Source organism: Octopus bimaculoides, chromosome 9 (genome assembly GCF_046866305.1).
Source record: "Octopus bimaculoides isolate indiv1 chromosome 9, ASM4686630v1, whole genome shotgun sequence".
Lineage (NCBI taxonomy): Eukaryota > Metazoa > Mollusca > Cephalopoda > Octopoda > Octopodidae > Octopus > Octopus bimaculoides.
The window spans coordinates 42691615-42711614 of NC_142936.1; positions in this window are offsets into that span (position 1 = coordinate 42691615).

Sequence of the window (20000 nt, forward strand, 5' to 3'; positions counted from 1 at the left end):
AATTACAGGACAAGTTATTACACTTGGAAAAGTTCAGGACAGCTTATTACATCTGGTAAAGTACAGAACAAGAAAATTTAAAATATTGCAGCTACAGATAAAATTTCAAATAGAATATTAGCTTTTATTAAAACTAAAAATTTTATTACAAGTTATTCTATTTGTTATTACTCGTTACTTCTATCAATAATAAAAAAATAACTCAAAATGTTTTTTGTACTTAAAAAATTCATTTTTTCAATTATTAATTAATAATTAGAAATTTGAAAATAGGTTATAAAAAGTAATAGTAGCACATAATTGATTAGTACAATAAATATAATAATACAAAAATTAGTTATATATTACAGTAAAATCTACCTATAACAACAAATTCACAGTAAAATTTGCTTTAGTTATAGCTTAAGTTATTGCTAAGTCTTCACAGTTTTAGTCTTGACCCAATGTCTATTTTTTTTACATAATGAATTTGCCTACGATATATACTATTCAACTTTGCAATAAAACTTTAGCTATATTGGTACTTCTGGCTATCATTTTTTAAGTATTGTAGTGTGTCAATATTTTAACAAAATGATGGTACCTTTTTTTAATTATAATGTTACTTTTTAAATTAGAATTAAATGATTTTTAATATTCAAATTTTATCCTTAGCTGCAATATTTTAAGTAAAAATTTTCTTGTTCTGCACTTTACCAGATGTAATAAGCTGTCCTAAACTTTTTGAAGTGTACTAACTGTAATTTTCCAGGTTTATAATCTTAAGAATATCATTTCTTTTGCTCGCCTTTTTCCATGTAATCCATGTTTTTCCAGGCTATGCCATTATGTTAATTAATAATGTGTCAAAAGTGTCATTTAGCGGTGTCATTGATAATTTTTTCCTTACCTCAATGACGCCGATGACATATATTAAAAGTCCTCTCATAGAACTATACTCATAAAAAAGTATAAAACTATATGATCACCCTCAAATTTGAGAAATAAACACTCATAACTTTTTTCTTGCATGAGATTAATACCATGAAATTCATCGAATTGAGCTCTATCGTTTAAGATTAACTGAAATATAGTTTGTTTTCAAAATAAAAAAGTTAACTATATACTTAAATCCAATTTTTTTTTGCCTTGCTTATATTTTTTTCATGATATTTTACTTCACACAACATTTTTGATACAAATTTTTGTTGCATGGGATCAAAACTATGAAATTCTTCATGCTTTCTTCTATCATTGAAGCTAAGATAAATATATTTTGCTTTCAAAATAAAAAATAGTTATTTAGATCTAAACTTGATTGGTGACGTTACTTACTCTCCTATAACGTTGCTACAAATTTTGATGTAAACCTTTTTTCTACTGGATCAAATCTCAATTTTTTAATACCAAAATGTAGCTAGAGACCAGTCCTCTTCAAAAATGTTAACAGTTTTTAATTGGGTTAAGAACTTAATTAGCAACAAGCTCTGAAATGCTGCGTGTGAGTAAATTGCAGCTTTAAGAATATTATTCAACTACTACCGTAGTTGAATGATAAATATATGTATATACATATATATGAAATCCGCTTTCAAAGACAGATTTTATTTGAATGAGATCTTGGCGGATTTTTCTGGAAGGTCGAGAGACTTTGCAGAGACTCCTCTAATTCGTTAGTCCTTTCGTATATCATTGATATTCGGTTCAATTAGTGGCTATAATCAGAAGTAAGACTGACGTGAAGTGATCTGGTTCTCTTCCGTGGTTTTTGGATGTTTTACTTCACTTTGCCACCAGTAACTAACGGACAACTTGAATGTCAGAACATCATTATTTCTATTTGTATCTGAACATATTTTATGCGACCTATTGATCGATTGATAGTGCAAATGCAACAATAAGTGATCAATATGAAACACAAAACATTCCAACACAGTCTTTTGACAATTACCTTGACAACGCTGATTATCAAGGTAATCTTATTTAATCGGATTAGAGTTCATCTATTTTAGATTACAAAGTAGAAACAGGATGCATCTAAATCCGGTTATAAGTCAGTAATCCTGTTGTGTCTATAGTTATCAACATCAGAACAAGGTCAAAGTTCAGACCATTGGATTCCGTGGAAATTAACCTTCTCATATTCTCAATTGAATCGTTATGTAAACGAACATTTAAGCGTTCCCATACCTACCCTGTGTCTGTTATTTAAACTGAGCTGGCAGAACTATGAAACAAAAGTGAGCTATCTGTAGTTACCGATACGTGGTGTTATACTCCTATATACATTTTTACATACGTATATGCGTGTGTATCTCTCTCTCTCTCTCTCTCTCTCTCTCTCTCTCTCTCAATATATATATATATATATATATATATATATATATATATATATATATATATATATATTATACATACATATACACACATGTGTGCACATCTTTCTGTTTGTGTTTATTCCCCTCACCGCTTGACACACGGTATTAGTTTGCCTACGCCTTTGTAACGTAGATATCCGGCAAAAATGGCTGGTATAATAAGTACCCAGTTTAAAAAGCAATAAGTACTGGGGCAGCACCCACACCTTTGGGAGCTGTGAACAACGGAATCCCATTCCTGAGAGATATGCATCCTACACGCGTTTTCCTTTTTTATTTCTTGAACATTAAGAGAACAAGAACGCATTAACTAAGAAACAGGATTATATATGTATCATTTTAAGTATATATACCTGTTTTGTTTATAAAGTAACTTTGATTTTAACAGTATCGTTCATTATTTACGGAAGGCACTAAAATTCTTTGTCCTGCTCGTAATTACGATTCGATTTTGATTCCAACTTAGAAATGTTTAAAAATTTCTAATTATGTTCTTCGGTAAAAAAAAAAAAAAAATAAGTAACATCTCTACATCCCCACATTAATGATTTTGTCCGATAAATCTTTATTTAAGAAAGGTGCCAAAGTTTTTGATGTTTCGAATGAACTAATATTCACTTCAATAATATTCAGTAACGTACTTGGGACTAAAAATAGATACCTTCCATTACACTTAACGTCATAAGCTTTTGTATTTATATAAGAAGAAATTGTGTAAGAATATGAATCAATCAACACAAGAGGAGATCGATTTAAGATGACTGCCAAAGTTATAAAAATACAGCGGAAGTTGTGGAGTATTCGCAGAAAATATTACTGGATAGCTGTTATACATACTAACATATAAACGGAAAGATAGGTAGACTAAATAAATCGATACGGAATAGCTTCCACACACACATAGAGACTATACATTTATGTAAATACATTTATATGTATCATATATACACATATATATGTATGTAAATATATTTATATACACACATATATATATAGGTAAGTATATATATATATGTATGTAAGTATATATGTATCTATTTATCTGCCTATATAGATAGTTAGATAGATAGATTAAAAGACGTATGTAGAAATGTGGGAAAGAGAGACGGAGAAATTTCTAGACATGGAGAATTAAGATAAATGGAAAAGCAAAATTCTGTGTTGGATCGTACCTTGTTATAGAAACAAGCAAGGTGTGGTGAGAGAAAGAGAATAGAGAAGAAAAGTAACAACATAAATTAGAGTAGTCACTTTGCCCTTGCAGTTTACCAATTCCTTCTTCTTCTTCTTCTTCTTCTTCTTCTTCTTCTTCTTCTTCTTCTTCTTCTTCTTCTTCTTCTTCTTCTTCTTCTTCTTCTTCTTCTTCTTCTTCTTCTTCTTCTTCTTCTTCTTCTTCTTCTCCGTCAGTGCGATAGTTTACCACTAACTGTCAGATTCAAAATTAATCACACAACTTGTCTTTGGTTTACTTTGTCTATTTATAAAAGGCTTGTCATAATAGCCAGCGAAGATACAAACATATACAAGTACACTCATATACAACGCACACACACACACACACACACAAACACGCACAAATATACACAAACAGATACACATATACAAGTATGCACGTGCGCACGTACATACGTATATATATATATATATATATATATATATATATATATATATATATATGTTCATGAATCCATCTATCTATCCAGAGCTAATCATGAATAAATAAATGATGGATTGAACGCAAAAGAAAGAAAGAAAGAAGGAAAGAAGGAAGAAAGAAAAAGGGTGAAGGACGGGGAAATATTCCATAACGTATTGCCGCTTAGAAGATATCTAAAAAGAAGCGAAAATTGGCATCATCCTCAAAGAAGTGTGAGTTGCTAGAGGCGACCGGAACCAGGTCGTTAATGCACAGAAGAAAAAAGTGGTAGAAGCATAACTCATCCCTGCAGTAGACCAGAATTGGTAGAGTATGGTGGATCAGAGATATCGGCATATTTAGCAATGGAACGAACAGACAGAAGGCTTTCAAGACAAAAGATTATATAATGAAAAATTGATGAAGCTCAGCTGGACAGCTTAGCCCAGAAATGTTCATACTAGAATGTGTCTAAAGCATTCATATACATACACGTAGATAGATAGATAGATAGATAGATAGATAGGGAGAGAGAGACATACACACATACATACATACACACACACACACACACACACACACACACACAGACATATGCAGCGTACACAGTGAGCTCCTCATACGAACTCGGCTATCAGTTCACTTAGCAACAAATTGCAATGTAGTGTAATGCCAAGTGCCTGTGTGATTGAAATTCCAGAAAATCTGAAGGCTGAGGGTTCAATATGTATACATGTATACACACTCACACACACACACACACACACACACACACACACACACACACACACCGCACACACACACACACACACATATATATATAGATAGATAGATTTAATAAGGGTGGCTTGTTAGCAATTGCTTTCCCCACTCTCGCCTCCCTCACATCCCAACACCACCACACCACACAACACACCACCACACCACACAGCACCATACTACACCACATCACATCACACCCCCACGCACACATTAGCACTGACCACTTCCCAGCAGCCACACCATCATCCACAAACCTACGCATGCACATATGCACACGTCAAGGTCACCTGCCCTCTTCCTCACGCACATACATGCTCTCTTATACACACGCACGCGCACCTTCGTCTTGGGATCACATCTACTTTATCATCTCCCCTCCTTCCCAGCTCTCCTGTGTGACCCCCTCTGTCCGGCATTCCCCATGACAGATCGCTAGCCACTACACATTCTTCATTTTCTCTCTCTGTTTCTTTCTGTGTTCCTTTCTGTAGAAGAGCGTAGGCTCCAAACGTTAAAGACTTTTTCACTTCTCGAGCGTTAAACTAATACATATGTTTGTTGTCTACACCACCTGTCTTCATCCTTTCTTTTTGTGAATTCTCCCCCCTATATATATATATATGTATGTATAGGTTTAAAAATTTGTGTTGCAAGATTCTTGATGTGAAACAGTGTGTTTAAACGGATATTGTTATATTTCGAGATGGTCATTTCTTTCTTTTTTTTTGCCAAATAAACACACGCATTATATATTCGTACTTCGCTCGTTTGTTACTGATCTTAATTTGATGTTTCTGTAAGATAAATGCATATAAATACACAGACACATTATTCTCTTCATTTGCACATCTTCAAATGTAATCGTTTATATGCACTAGCAGTTGAAGTATAGCTGAATGTAGGTGTAGTGCGAGCTGTGCTGAAGTATAAATTTTGAAGGAAATCTCTCTGAGGTTAAGTTCTCTGCATGAAAGAGATTGAACAATTCAGGTTTGAAATGAAAATCACGGAATTGATTTACAAGTTATTTACATCTTATCTGCAAACATGTCAGCTAATTAATGTCTTCGTTGTTTGTGTGTGTGTTGTGAGATGTATAGACAAATTAGTAGAAGAAAAAAATAGAAAAGGATAAAGCTTAAAAGAAACATAGAGAAACACATACACACATACACACACACGCGCATATATTTACATATATAGAGATACATGCATACTTATCTATCTATCTATCTATCTATCTATCTATCTATCTATCTATCTATCCATCTATCTATCTATCTATCTATCTATCTATCTATCTATCTATCTATCTATCTATCTATCTATCGATCGATCAATCCATCCATCCATCCATTCATCTATATAGTGATTAGTTATATATATATATATATATATATATATATATATATATATATATGTGTGTGTGTGTGTGTGTGTGTGTGTGTGTGTGTGTGTATGTATGTATGTATGTATGTATGTATGTATGTATGTATATGTATATATCACGATTTAGGTTAGTTGAAATATGTTTGTCACATATTGCAACTAACCTAAACACTGCTTAGCGCATTTTCTCCGTTATGAATTTATATATATATATATATATATATATATATATATATATATATATATATATATATATATATATATACATAGATAGATAGATAGATAGATAGATACTGGTTATTGTTATATATCTGTGTATGTATGTATATATACATGCAATATATATGTATTCATATATATATAGTGGTTAGTGTTATGTATCTGTGTATATGTATGCATGTGTGTATGTGTGTATGTATGTATGTATCTATCTATTTATTTATCTATCTATATATATTTATATATGTATGTGTATATATATATATATATATATATATATATATATATATATATATATATATATATATCTGGTTCTTTCATTCAGTCTCTCTTTCTCTCTTGCTCTCTGTCTCTGTCTGCCTTTGTCCCTCTCTCTTTCTCTCTGTCTGTCCCTCTCTCTATATATACATGTGCGTGAGTGCGTGCGTGTGTTGTGTGTATGTTTGGGTGCGCGCGCGTGTATGTATGTATGCATGTATGTTTGTACGTATGTATGTATAATTAGCGAGGGAGAGAGAGAGAAGTTACGGTAATAGTTATGTGAGAAATAAAGGGAGAGGAATATAAAGAAGACGAATAGGGGGAGAGGGAAAGTTGGAAGTGGAAAGTAGAAGGAGTAAGTCGAAAAGTTTAGCTCATGACGTAGATTGACAATTGGAACACATTCAAAACATTTGAGTATTTTGGGAAATAATTTGGTAAATGATGGAAACGAGTTCGATTTTTAATCGATCTGATGTCAAAATTATCCCCATTCTATATTTTTCTTTGTTCGTTTAATTTTAGCCATAATGATCATCAAACTGAGACTCATTCAAATAGAATCCTCGCTATTTGGTGTGTCTTGTATTATAAATGTTTGAAATATTGCGTTATGGACACCTCTGTCGTGGTATCAATCCACCAGTTGAGACTTGCAATTGGAGTCTGTAACTATTCGCCATTAATGAGTATAAATATGTAAGTTTGCAAAACAGTGCCTACTGCTCATTTAGTTTTTTCATAAGTCGTTGTAAGCTAGAATCTTTTCTGTACAGCAGATGACATAAAAACTGATGAAGCAGTGATGGACAGGAAGATCTAATCGATTTGTTTTCAAGATCGTTCTGCAGAGAAAGATTTTTGGTGCAACGTTGGACTCTATTTCCACATCGAGGTATGTTTGCATATTAAATCGAGGTTTAGTAGTAAATCAGCAAATAAAATAAAACATACATTTATTAACTCATAAAATTGCGGTAAACTGGCAGAGTCCTTAATACTCCGGGCGAAATCGTTAGTACTCCGGTCGGTATTTCGTTCGCCTTTACGTTCTGAGTTCAAATTCCACCGAGGTTGAATTTGCCTTTCATCTTTTCGGGTCGATAAAACAAGTACCAGTTAAGAACTGGGGTAAATTTAATCGACTATACTACTCCTGGGTATGAGTATAAAAAACCCGCACTACTCTGCAAAACCATGTCAAGCTAGTGTAGCAGAGTGGGTTCATCAAACCAATATGATCCCAAACTCAAGTTCACAGCCTCCTCATCAGACTGTGGTTGATGGAGAGAACATGTTGAGGTCTTCTTCCTATAGTGAACTGAAGAATCCGATCCAATTCACAAAATAGTTAGAAGTATCAAATATTAATTAGCTTCGTGCGTGTATTTGCTGTGACCTTAAGATGAAAGTGTGGAAGATTAAACTGTGGAAGTAGAACCTGTTAAAAGACAAACAGAGAGTAGAGAGTAAGTGACAGTAAAATGACCGAGAAATTGCGAACGTTTATTTATGCGTTTGTGTGTGAATGAGAGAAAGAATTATAGAGAGCACTTAACGGAGTGTGGGTTAGGGTAGAGAGTATAACAAGGGCAAGAAGTAATCTTGACTGAAGATACAGCTTTTTAGATCAATACAGAGGAAGCAGGGTGGCAACAAATAGCTAAAATTGAGACATAGACCGGATGAATGCTTCAAGAGACGATTAGAAAGTAAAGTCACATCTCAACCATCAAAATGTGAAGAACTAATTCTATAAATTAAAAGTTAGTCAAATATTAACTTATACTTATATATGAAAGCATACACATACATATATACATACATACATACATACATACATGCATACATACATACATGCATGCATACATACATACATACATACATACATGCATACATACATACATACATACATACATAGATACATACATACATACATACATACATATGGCTTCTCAAAACCAGAAAGGAGAAAGCTAATTCGAAGACTACAGATCCAATCAATCACTGGCACTGTAAAAATCTGGAAAACTTTCCAGAAGTTTATCATTTAAATATATATGAGCATGTCTCGATATGCAACTATATGCATGAGAATACATGCATAAAACAAAGTATACAGGTCTGCACCTATACATACATACATAATACATACATACATACAAACAAACAAACAAACAAACAAAATTACCCTGCTGGTGATATTGAAATTCCACAGGTTAGAATCAAGGTTAGAAACCGGCTCTTTATTGGCAAGAAATCTTGAAATAAAACTGAACAATGACATACAAACACACACGCACACATACATACATACATACATACATACATACATACATACATACATACATACATATACACATTCATAAATAAGACATGATGTTATAGCTAGAGCACTGTATACGGAGATCCGTCGGAAGGATAATCTCGACGACAAAGGAATAAGAACTCACAGTATGGTGAAAGCCATAGCCACTCATAATAAAAAAGAGTACTGGTGGAATATCCCAGTGAAAACCTCAATAACATGTAAACACGGTAGACTTGATATAATGATTTGAGATAGAGAAGAGAAACTGTGTAGAGTAGTGGAAATCAGCTGCTCAGCAGATGTTAACATAAAGCTGAAGATCAGTGAAAAAGAGTATACCTACGCTGAACTATTGAGAAATCTGCAGTTACTCAATCCAGATTACAAGTTCAGGTTTATACCTGTAATTATTGGGGTACTGGGATATGTAACACATTGCCTAAATACCAATCTTGAAAAATTAGGCTTCTCAACGCCAGAAAGGAGAAAGCCGATTCGAAGACTACAGATCCAAGCCATCACTGGAACTGTGAAAAGCTGTAAAATATTCCAGAAGTTTATCATTGAAGTATATATGAGCATGTCTAGATATGCAAGTATATTCATGAGAAGAGATACATTAAGCAAAACATACAAATCTGCACGTATACATACATACATACATACATACATACATACATACCTTGTTGCTAATGTTGGAATTCCAATGAAGGTGTCTTGGATCTAGATTAGAAACCGGTTCTTTCTCTATTGGCAAGGAATCTTGAAATAAACTGAATAACATACATACACACGTACATACGTACGTACGTAGTACCTACCTATCTACCTACCTACCTACCTACCTACCTGTCTACCTAACTATCTACCTACATACATGCATACAAACAAACATACATACATGCACCCACATACACACACACATATGTACACATGTATAGAGAAATTAGCCATCACTCGCAAGCTATCTCGACCTGTTAGTTTCGACCATGCTCTCAGTAATTGTTTTAGATACGTATGTAGTCACGAGCAGACGTAAACACACTCACGGTGCTCTCGCTCTTCCCACAGGGAAACATCGAGATTGTGACGGCCGGAGGAAAGGGACGACTTTTGGTGCAGTGTTTCCCACCTCCAGCTGACTAGACGGGAACAGCGGGAATTGATGCCCTTGCTCGGGAAAACAGCGCGCTGTCCGGTCCAGGCATCGAACCAACGAAATTATGGTCGTGAATCCAGCACCATAACTGCTAGGCCATGAGCGTATACACGTGTGTACACACACAAACACCGCCACACATACACACACACATATACACACACACACAGACACATACACACGCACACATTCATTTACGCACGCACATACATCACACATCCTTTCTTTTACCCAATATTCTGTGAGCGTTAAGGCGGCGAGCTAGCAGAAACGTTAGCACGCCGGGTGAAATGCTTAGCGGTATTTCGTATATCTTTATGTTCTGAGTTCAAATTCCGCCGAAGTCAATTTTGCCTTTCATCCTTTCGGGGTCGATAAATTACGTACCAGCTGCGTACTAGGGTCGATATAAACGACTGGCTCCTTCCTCCAAAATTTCGGGCCATGTGCCTAGAGTAGAAAAGAATATTCCGTGAGCGTTGATTTACAGATTGCCGATGCATTTGAAAATTTCGTTATAAATACACACATGGACGTGCACACACACACACACACACACACACACACACACACACACACACACACACACACACACACACACACCAATGCACACCTACACACAGATATGTGTATGTGTACATAAATGCATGCATATTTACATACATGGATGTGCTTGTGTGTGTACTTGTTTAAAAGAAACCGAGACAGTGAGTTAGACTGACAGACTGACAGGCAGATAGATAGAAAGATAGATAGATAGAGAGAGAGAGAAAGAGAGAGAAAGAGAGGGGCAAAATGTATGCACGTGTGTGTGTGTGTGTGCATGTGTGTGTGTGCATGTGTGTGTGTAAGTGTGTGTGTAGGTGTTCTATGTTGAGAAAGCAAGAAGCTTGGTAAGGCAGGTTTAGACTGATATAAGTGCCAAACTATGTGGACATATGGTAATGAGATGCTGCAATCTGGAATATCTTAAGAATATATTGCAGTCTGAATCCCTCCTTCTCTCTCTCTCTCTCTCTCTCTCTCACACACACACACACAAATGAGTTATTTTCCTCACAATTATCTATCTATCTATCTATCTATCTATCTATCTATCTATCTATCTATCTAACTATCTATCTATCTATCTATCTATCTAACTATTATGTGTGTGTGTGTACATAAATATGTATACGTTAGCATGAATGTTTACATACACACACATACACTCACACAGACACACACGCGCAGACACACATACATACACTCACACAGACACACACGCGCAGACACACACACACACACACACACATACACACACATAACTATACGCAGACACACACATGCGCGTACACATGCACATACCCACATACACATCCACACATAGACACAGACAGACTGACACACACACACACACACATACTCACACATATATGTCACACAATATGGATTCAACTAATTTATTGGCACTCATAAGTCTTAAAGTATTCTACAAAACATAGATCATACAATATGATACAAAAAGTAAAACTTAAGGAGTGTATAAAATTATAAATAACGGGAGAAATATAGTATACACTAACAGCTTTTATTTCGTTTCTTTTTGTTATTTCCCCCCTACCATTACGGTTTTTTCTTAATGATAAGTATATGATTTTTTTTTCTTATACACAAATTATCTACTAGTTACTTTTAATACCTTACTACATTTTCCATTATCTTCTTTAGAAAATCGTCTTATTGATTTCTATTAATTTTATCCTTTTAGTCTTCCATGTATATTTTTTTTAAATTGTTTCCGCGTTTTTTGAAACGTTGTGCTGCGGGATTATTTTTAACTTGGATTACTTTGAATCTGAAATGCTAGCTTGATATCTACTCTAATTTAAAGATTACATATATATTGACGCAGAGGCGTAAGTAATGTATTTATAAATATAATGAAATAAATTATCTATACACGTTTATTAAGCTGCGAAACAATTGTTGTTAAATAAGAAATTCCAATGGTAAAATATATTTTATCATAGTGTATTTCTCTTGTTATTTATAAGTTTTCGCACACCACACACACACATACACACGCGCGCGCACGCAGGCACATTTATTTATATATATATATACACAACATCGTTCGAGCATACCAGCAAATGGTTGTTTTACACTATTTGCATATAGTCATGGACTGGTGATTCAGTTTGTCTCCAATTCGGTTAAGGTAAGTGATGCTGATAAGCCACACAAGTGGCGAAACATCGATGTCGATCGTTCCTGAATGCGATTTGGGGTGAAATCTTTTCCTGATTTCAGTTGTTTTAAAACCTGGCGCTTGAATGGAATCATCTCCACCGCACCAAGGGCAGCCTATTAGAGAATACAGTACACACACTGAGAATGTGTGACCGACAATATATATATATATATATATATATATATATATATATATATATATATATATATACTAGCAGAGATACCCGGCGTTGCTCGGTATTAAAATGGCATAGCTTTTTATTGGTTTACTTGTTTCAGTCATGTGACTGCGGCCATGCTTCCGCACCGCATTTAGTCGAAGAAATCGATCACATGATTTATTCTTTGTAAGCCTAGTACTTATTCTATCGATTTTGTCAAGGCATTTAATCCATCATGCCGAATAACTGATTTTGGCTTACCCCTTGGTTTATTTTCAAGACTACCTTCTCCTAAACGAGAGCTTTGGAACCATCTCTGAACAATTTTGATGTCAACAAAGCCATTACCAAAGGTCTGTGGGTACGAATTTTGTACAACAATATTGTTGGGAAAGAAAAAGAGTCAAGATTAAATGCAGTTTTTAAATGACTGAAATGACAAGTAATTAAAAATGTGACATTTCATGTGAAACAACCTAATATATGTATATATATATATATATATATATATATATATATATATATATATATATATATATATATATATATATATACATACATATATATATATATATACATACATTCATACATACATACATACATTCGTGTATATCGATCTCTTTGTATGACTGTATTTGTTAGCCGATACCTTTTGACTGTTTTCGTAAAGCAAACTACAAGGTTTATACCCATGTTGAATTTACACACACACATACACGCACACACACACTCTCTCTCTCTCTCACACACACACACACACACACACACACACACACACACACATAAGAAAATGGCATAAATAATGGGCTTTACATATTTATGCATTTTTGACTTAGAGCTGTTTTTATTTGCGTTATAGGTGTATCCATGGCTCTGTCGACTCAATCAGTCAATTGGTCGACTTAAAAATTTAAACGCACTTAAAGTAAATGTTGTTGGAGTCTTCGCACCGAATGGTAAATTGGTTTCAAATTTTTGCACAAGGCCAGCAATTTCGAGGGAGGGGTGGATAAGTGTAAACCTCAGCAGAGTTTGAATTCAGAACGTAAAAACGGAGGAAATGCTGCTAAGCATTTTGCTAGGCGTGCTAACGGTTTTACCAGCTTGTCACCTTTCACCGAATGGTAAATTAGACGAAATCAAACAAGCTTGACTACAGAGAACCATGAACGCACCTGTAATTAATATCAAAAACAGGTCAAAAATGCACAAATAAAGAATTATGTAAAGCCTTCTTTAAGATCATTTTAGCTTGCGAAAGTAAAAATTGACTGGTGATGCACTTCAACTTCAGACCTTGTCTTGGGATTACATAGAGTTCCTTACTAATCTGAAAACATTTTGCTTGCCTACAGCATAGGTATTAACAGAGCTTGTGAAGCATTTTGGTCGAACTGACAATCCCTTATCAGTAACTATATATATATATATATATATATATATATATATATATATATATATATATATATATATATATATATATATATATATATATCATTGCGAACCTAACAATGGGTTACTTGGAAATAATAATATACCAGGAATCTTTATCCACCTTTGGAAACACCCTTTCCCAATACATAAAAGAAAATTGGAAAAGGTTCCTGGACGACTGTTTCATACTCTGGAATGAAAACACAGATGAACTCTTGAAATTCAAAAGTCTATTGAACAGTGTCAACCCAAACATACAGTTCAAAATGGAGTACAACCAAAAGGAGCTCCCATTCTTGGATATACTAATTAAAAAAGTAAACCTAAAAATAGAAACGGACATATTTTACAAAACCACAGACGCCAAACAATATCTACTATTTGATTCATGTCACCCAAGACACACCAAGACAAACATCCCCTTCAACCTTGCAAGAAGGATATGCACAATAGTGTCAGCTGAAAATACTAGAGACTACAAACTACAAGAACTCAAAAACACACTAATTGACAGACACTACCCAGTTCAACTCATAGAGGATGGAATCAGACGTGCATCACAAATTAACATAGAAAACGTAAGAAAAGTTAAACACAGCAACACACATTCCCCGAAAATACTGCCGTACATATCCACATACAACGCCAGAAACAAAGAAGCCTTCACCATCATCACCCAAAACATACCAATGCTACATAAGGACCCCAAATTAAAGGAAATTTTACACACACACAAAATCATCAAAAGCCACAAACAACCAAAATCACTGAAAAAGATCCTCACAAAGGCAAAATTATTTTCCGAAACAACAGATGTGAAAGTAAACAAATGTGGTCGACCAAATTGTGCAACATGCCCAAACATTCTAGAGGGTTCAGAATTCCTCTTCAAAGAGGGACACAAATTCAAAGTTAAATCTAACTTTACTTGTGCCTCAGAAAATCTTATTTATGTAATAAGATGTTCGGGCTGCCACGAGAACTACATAGGGTCCACAGGATTATCGCTCAGACGTAGATGCACTCTGCACCGCCAGCAGATTGCATACCCAGAATACCGAATGATACCGTTTAGTGATCATATTGAGAAATGCGCAAAGCAAATGCTACCACAATTTATAATCTTTCCTTTTTATCAATGTGCCATTAAAACACCAACACAGATTAGATTAAATAAGGAAACCTTTTTCATTCAAAAATACAAACCCAAACTTAACCATTGCTAACACATTTAAATAAGGAAATTCATCACCTCACTGAGAAAAAAGGGAAAAAAATATAGAACAAAACCATGGTAAATTAATCAAATTCTACCACCTCCTAAATTTCGATTATCTCCCTTATACCGGAAGAAATCCCTAATTACCTCCCCCTATCTAGAACTCTTCTTTCTCAGACTGGAGCGAACACGTTACAATGAAATAGAGAAACTTGAAAAGACAACACGAAACCGGTTATTTCTCAAAATACAATGTTTATATACTAAAAAGATTTTATAACATTTTTCTAACATATTTCTAACATTTTTCTGACATAATTTAAATATATACTTTAACCATGTAACACAAGCCTTCTGTAGTTTTTTCACTCTTATTATCTTTTATACATCCAACCACGTGCTTTCACATACCAACTTTCTCACACATATCTATATATATATATATATATATATACAAAAATAAGAGGAATGACCAGCAAAAGTGGACTCCTATATGCTAGAAATAGAAGCCGAATCATCTATTTCTAGCATATAAGAGTCCACTTTTGCTGGTCATTCCTCTTATTTTTTTATGTAATATAATTTTAATCTTCGGATTTTTTTAATATGCTAGACCACTGGTTTTAATTGATTAATATCAATTTCTACCCTTATTAATAAATTTTTATATATATATATATTTACATATAAGCATACATGCATACATGCATGCATACATACATACATACATACATACATACATACATACATACATACATAACAGTGAGTGCATATCTAAGTATATACTTATACAAGCACAAACCGAGACACACATACGCAAAAAACACATTCTCAATGTGTTGATATACCATTTGTAGACTCACTATTAAATTCAGATATGTGCGCTTGTGTATTCTACTGTATTTTTTATAACACCATTACTTGTGTATATGCAACTTTTTCAAAATTTATTTGTGCGCATGCGTGTGTTAATGTGTTGAAAAACCGGGGAACTTGGATGCTGACATCCTTTTAAGAGGTATTTATATCCTTGAAATAATTTACACACACACACACACACACACACACACACACACACACACACACACACACATCTGAAATATAATATGTGACAATTATTCGGTTGCCATAATGAAATTCCGAGTTTCGGATGTCGGGGCGGGAATCTGCTCCGGCATCTCGTCAGTTATTAAGACAAACAAAAGAGCTATTAGAATGACCGTTAAATAAAGGGGAAAAAACCGAAGGGGAGAAAGTAAAAACGCTTATAGAATTCCGGTATGCGCGTATGTACATGCATACACATGCGCCCACTCACACTCGCGCACATTTGCGTGCACGCATGTATATGTATGTACATGAGCGCATACGCGAATTCTATGAGCACTTTTTACAGTCTCCCCTTCGGTTTTTTCCCTTTATTTAACGATCATTCTAATAGCTCTTTTGTTTGTCTTAATAACGGTCATTTACATAGTAATTTTCCTTTGTTTAACGGTCATTTTTATAGCATTTTTGTTTGTCTTAATAACTGAAGAGATGCCGGAGCAGCTTTCCGCTCCGACATCCGAAACTCGGAGTTTTATTATAGCAACCAAATAATTGTCACATATTATATTACAGATAAATTCCTCTATTTACATAATATCGAGCTCTCATTAATTCTTTTGTTGTCATACTCTTACTATTAATATATACACTATGAATATATATACTATTAATACATATACTGTGGAGGCGCAATGGCCCAGTGGTTAGGGCAGCGGACTCGCGGTCGTAGGATCGCAGTTTCGATTCCCAGACCGGGCGTTGTGAGTGTTTATTGAGCGAAAACACCTAAAGCTCCACGTGGCTCCTGCAGGGGATGGTGGTGAACCCTGCTGTACTCTTCCACCACAACTTCCTCTCACTCTTTCTTCCTGTTTCTGTTGTACCTGTATTTCAAAGGGCCAGCCTTGTCACACTGTGTCACGCAGAATATCCCCAAGAACTACGTTAAGGTTACACGTGTCTGTGGAGTGCTCAGCCAATTGCACGTTAATTTCACGAGCAGGCTGTTCCGTTGATTAGATCAACTGGAACCCTCGACGTCGTAAGCGACGGAGTGCCAACAAACAATATATATGCTATTACCATTAATATATATATATATATATATATATATATATATATATATATATATATATATATATATATATATATATATATATATATATATATATACTAACAGATATAGGGTAAAAATTAATAATTAATAAATAATTAGTAATTTTACCAAGTAGTTCGGTGTGTTAAAAAACCATTATCGATAAAGTTATATAAACATAATTAAAATTGGGGTTCAGCAAGAAATGCTTCACCACACACCGAAAATTAGTGAAACATTTCTTGCTGAACCCCAATTTTAATTATGTTTATATAACTTTTACCGATAATGTTTTTTTTAACACACCGAACTACTTGGTAAAATTACTAATTATTTATTAATTATTAATTTTTACCCTATATCTGTAAAAATTTATTCAATCCGTGATAGTAAACTGCAGTTTCTGCGGGATTACTCGTAGCGCACGTGGGTAATTGGGGAAATGATATGATTTTCTTACTCGTCTATATGAATGCGGAAATGCTGTTCCTGGATAATCGTTTGATGTCGCTTGATCGAATTAATTATTCTTTTATTAGCATTCTCGGATTTATAATTTTGAAATACTGTACTGATGAAGGAAATAAGTTCGAGCAATATAATTTACACCTCTTCAACCCTGAAACGCGTACACAGTTAATCAATGCCGGGTGAATTCGTTATTTTTTTCTTTTTTGCCTTTGTAGTTGCGAGTTTTTGCTGTCTGGGAGTTGTATTTTGGTAGAGAAATAGTAGTTTTGACTGCTATTTCTAATTTTCGGTGTGTGGTGAAGAATTTCTTGCTGAACCCTAATTTTAATTATATATATATATGTATATATATATATATATATATATATATATATATATATATATAAGGAAAATAAGACGGTAGAAAATGCTAAAATAATTTATCATGAAGAACATTTTAGTACCGGTTTCAGTCTTGGCGACTTTTTCAATTTAGAGTAAAGCATAAAAGACAATTAAACTGTGGAAAAATTAAATAAAATGTCTTTTTAAAATATTTCCATAGTTTTCAAATACAAAGGACATTTTCCTTTTTTTTTCTGTGTCTGTCTCTCTTTTTAACTCTTGTGAAGGCTTAGTAGTAGGTACTAGGTAGTAGCAGCCCTAAAAGAATATTTGATATGAGTTCTTAGTTTTGATTGTTTAAGCAGCAGTAGCCGAGGAAGGACACGAAGAAGAAGAAGAAGAAGAAGAAGAAGAAGAAGAAGAAGAAGAAGAAGAAGAAGAAAAAAAAGAAGAAGAAGAAGAAGAAGAAGAAGAAGAAGAAGAAGAAGAAGAAGAAGAAGAACACGAAGAAAAAGAAGAAGAAGAAGAAGAAGAAGAAGAAGAAGAAGAAGAAGAAGAAGAAGAAGAAGAAGAAGAAGAAGAAGAGGTAGTAGGAAAAGAGGAGAAAGAATAGGAAAACTACGAGAATGGTATGACAGTAGTAGGACGCTGACCCCTAACAACTAAGCCACACGCCTTCACATACATATTTGCAAACAGATACAAATACATATATATGTGTTTATGAGTATGTGTATGCATACATACTGTAAATATAAAGAACAATGAAAAATAACCCTGGGAGAAAACTATTTGCAAAAATCGGATGGATTTGACGTGTTATTTAGCTAGAGAAAGTGTCTTAACGCTTCGGATGTTAGTCCTTCATCAAAAGAAAGAGTGGAGCATTAAAGGAAAGAGGAGATATAGTGAGGGAGAAAAAGCAGACCAAGTGTTAAAATGCTGTTCATGGTGTGAGATAAGAAGGGAGGTATTGGTGGGTATGTAACTGCACGTATAAGATTGTATCCGTGACTGGAAGTAGAGATAAAGAAGCAATAGTGAGCGTGTGTTATAATGAGGTAATTATAGAAGTGTGCAAGGGTTAGTTAGTGCGGATGCGGTTGGGGGTGTTTGTAGACGTTAGGTGGTTTGTTTCAAAGCGCGTATGCGAGAGGGTGAGGGAAGACGGGAATGCGAGATAAAAAATAAAGAAGACTGGCGTAGCAAATAGGAGTGCGAGAGCAATGTGGGAATTCTAATTGCTGTGTATGCAGGTGTATAAAATAATCACGTTGGAGCGTGAAACATGTTTTAACAATGAGGAAAAGTTCCTAAACTAAACTATGAAAAAGTAAGATAAGAGTATGAATTCCGTGAAGAGAGGAAAGTCAAAGAAAGTGGGATATACATACATACATACATACATACATATGTATATACACACACACACACACACACACACACACACACACACACACACACACATATATATATATATATACTCTTTACTCTCTTTTTACTGTTTTACTGGTTTCAGTCATTTGACTGCGGCCATGTTGGAGCACCGCCTTTAGACGAGCAAATCGATCCCAGGACTTATTCTTTGTAAGCCTAGTACTTATTCTATTGGTCTCTTTTGCCGAACCGCTAAGTTACGGGGACGTAAACACATCAGCATCGGTTGTCAAGCGATATTGGGGGGGGACAAACACCGACACACAAACATATACACACACATACGTATTTATATATATACATATATACGACAGGCTTCTTTCAGTTTCCGTCTACCAAATCCACTCACAAGGCTTTGGTCGGCTCGAGGCTATAGTAGAAGACACTTCGGCAAAAGAGACCAATTAAATAAATATTAGACTTACAAAGAATATGTATATGGTCTGATCAATATGTATCCGGGCTGTTGCCATAGTAACGAA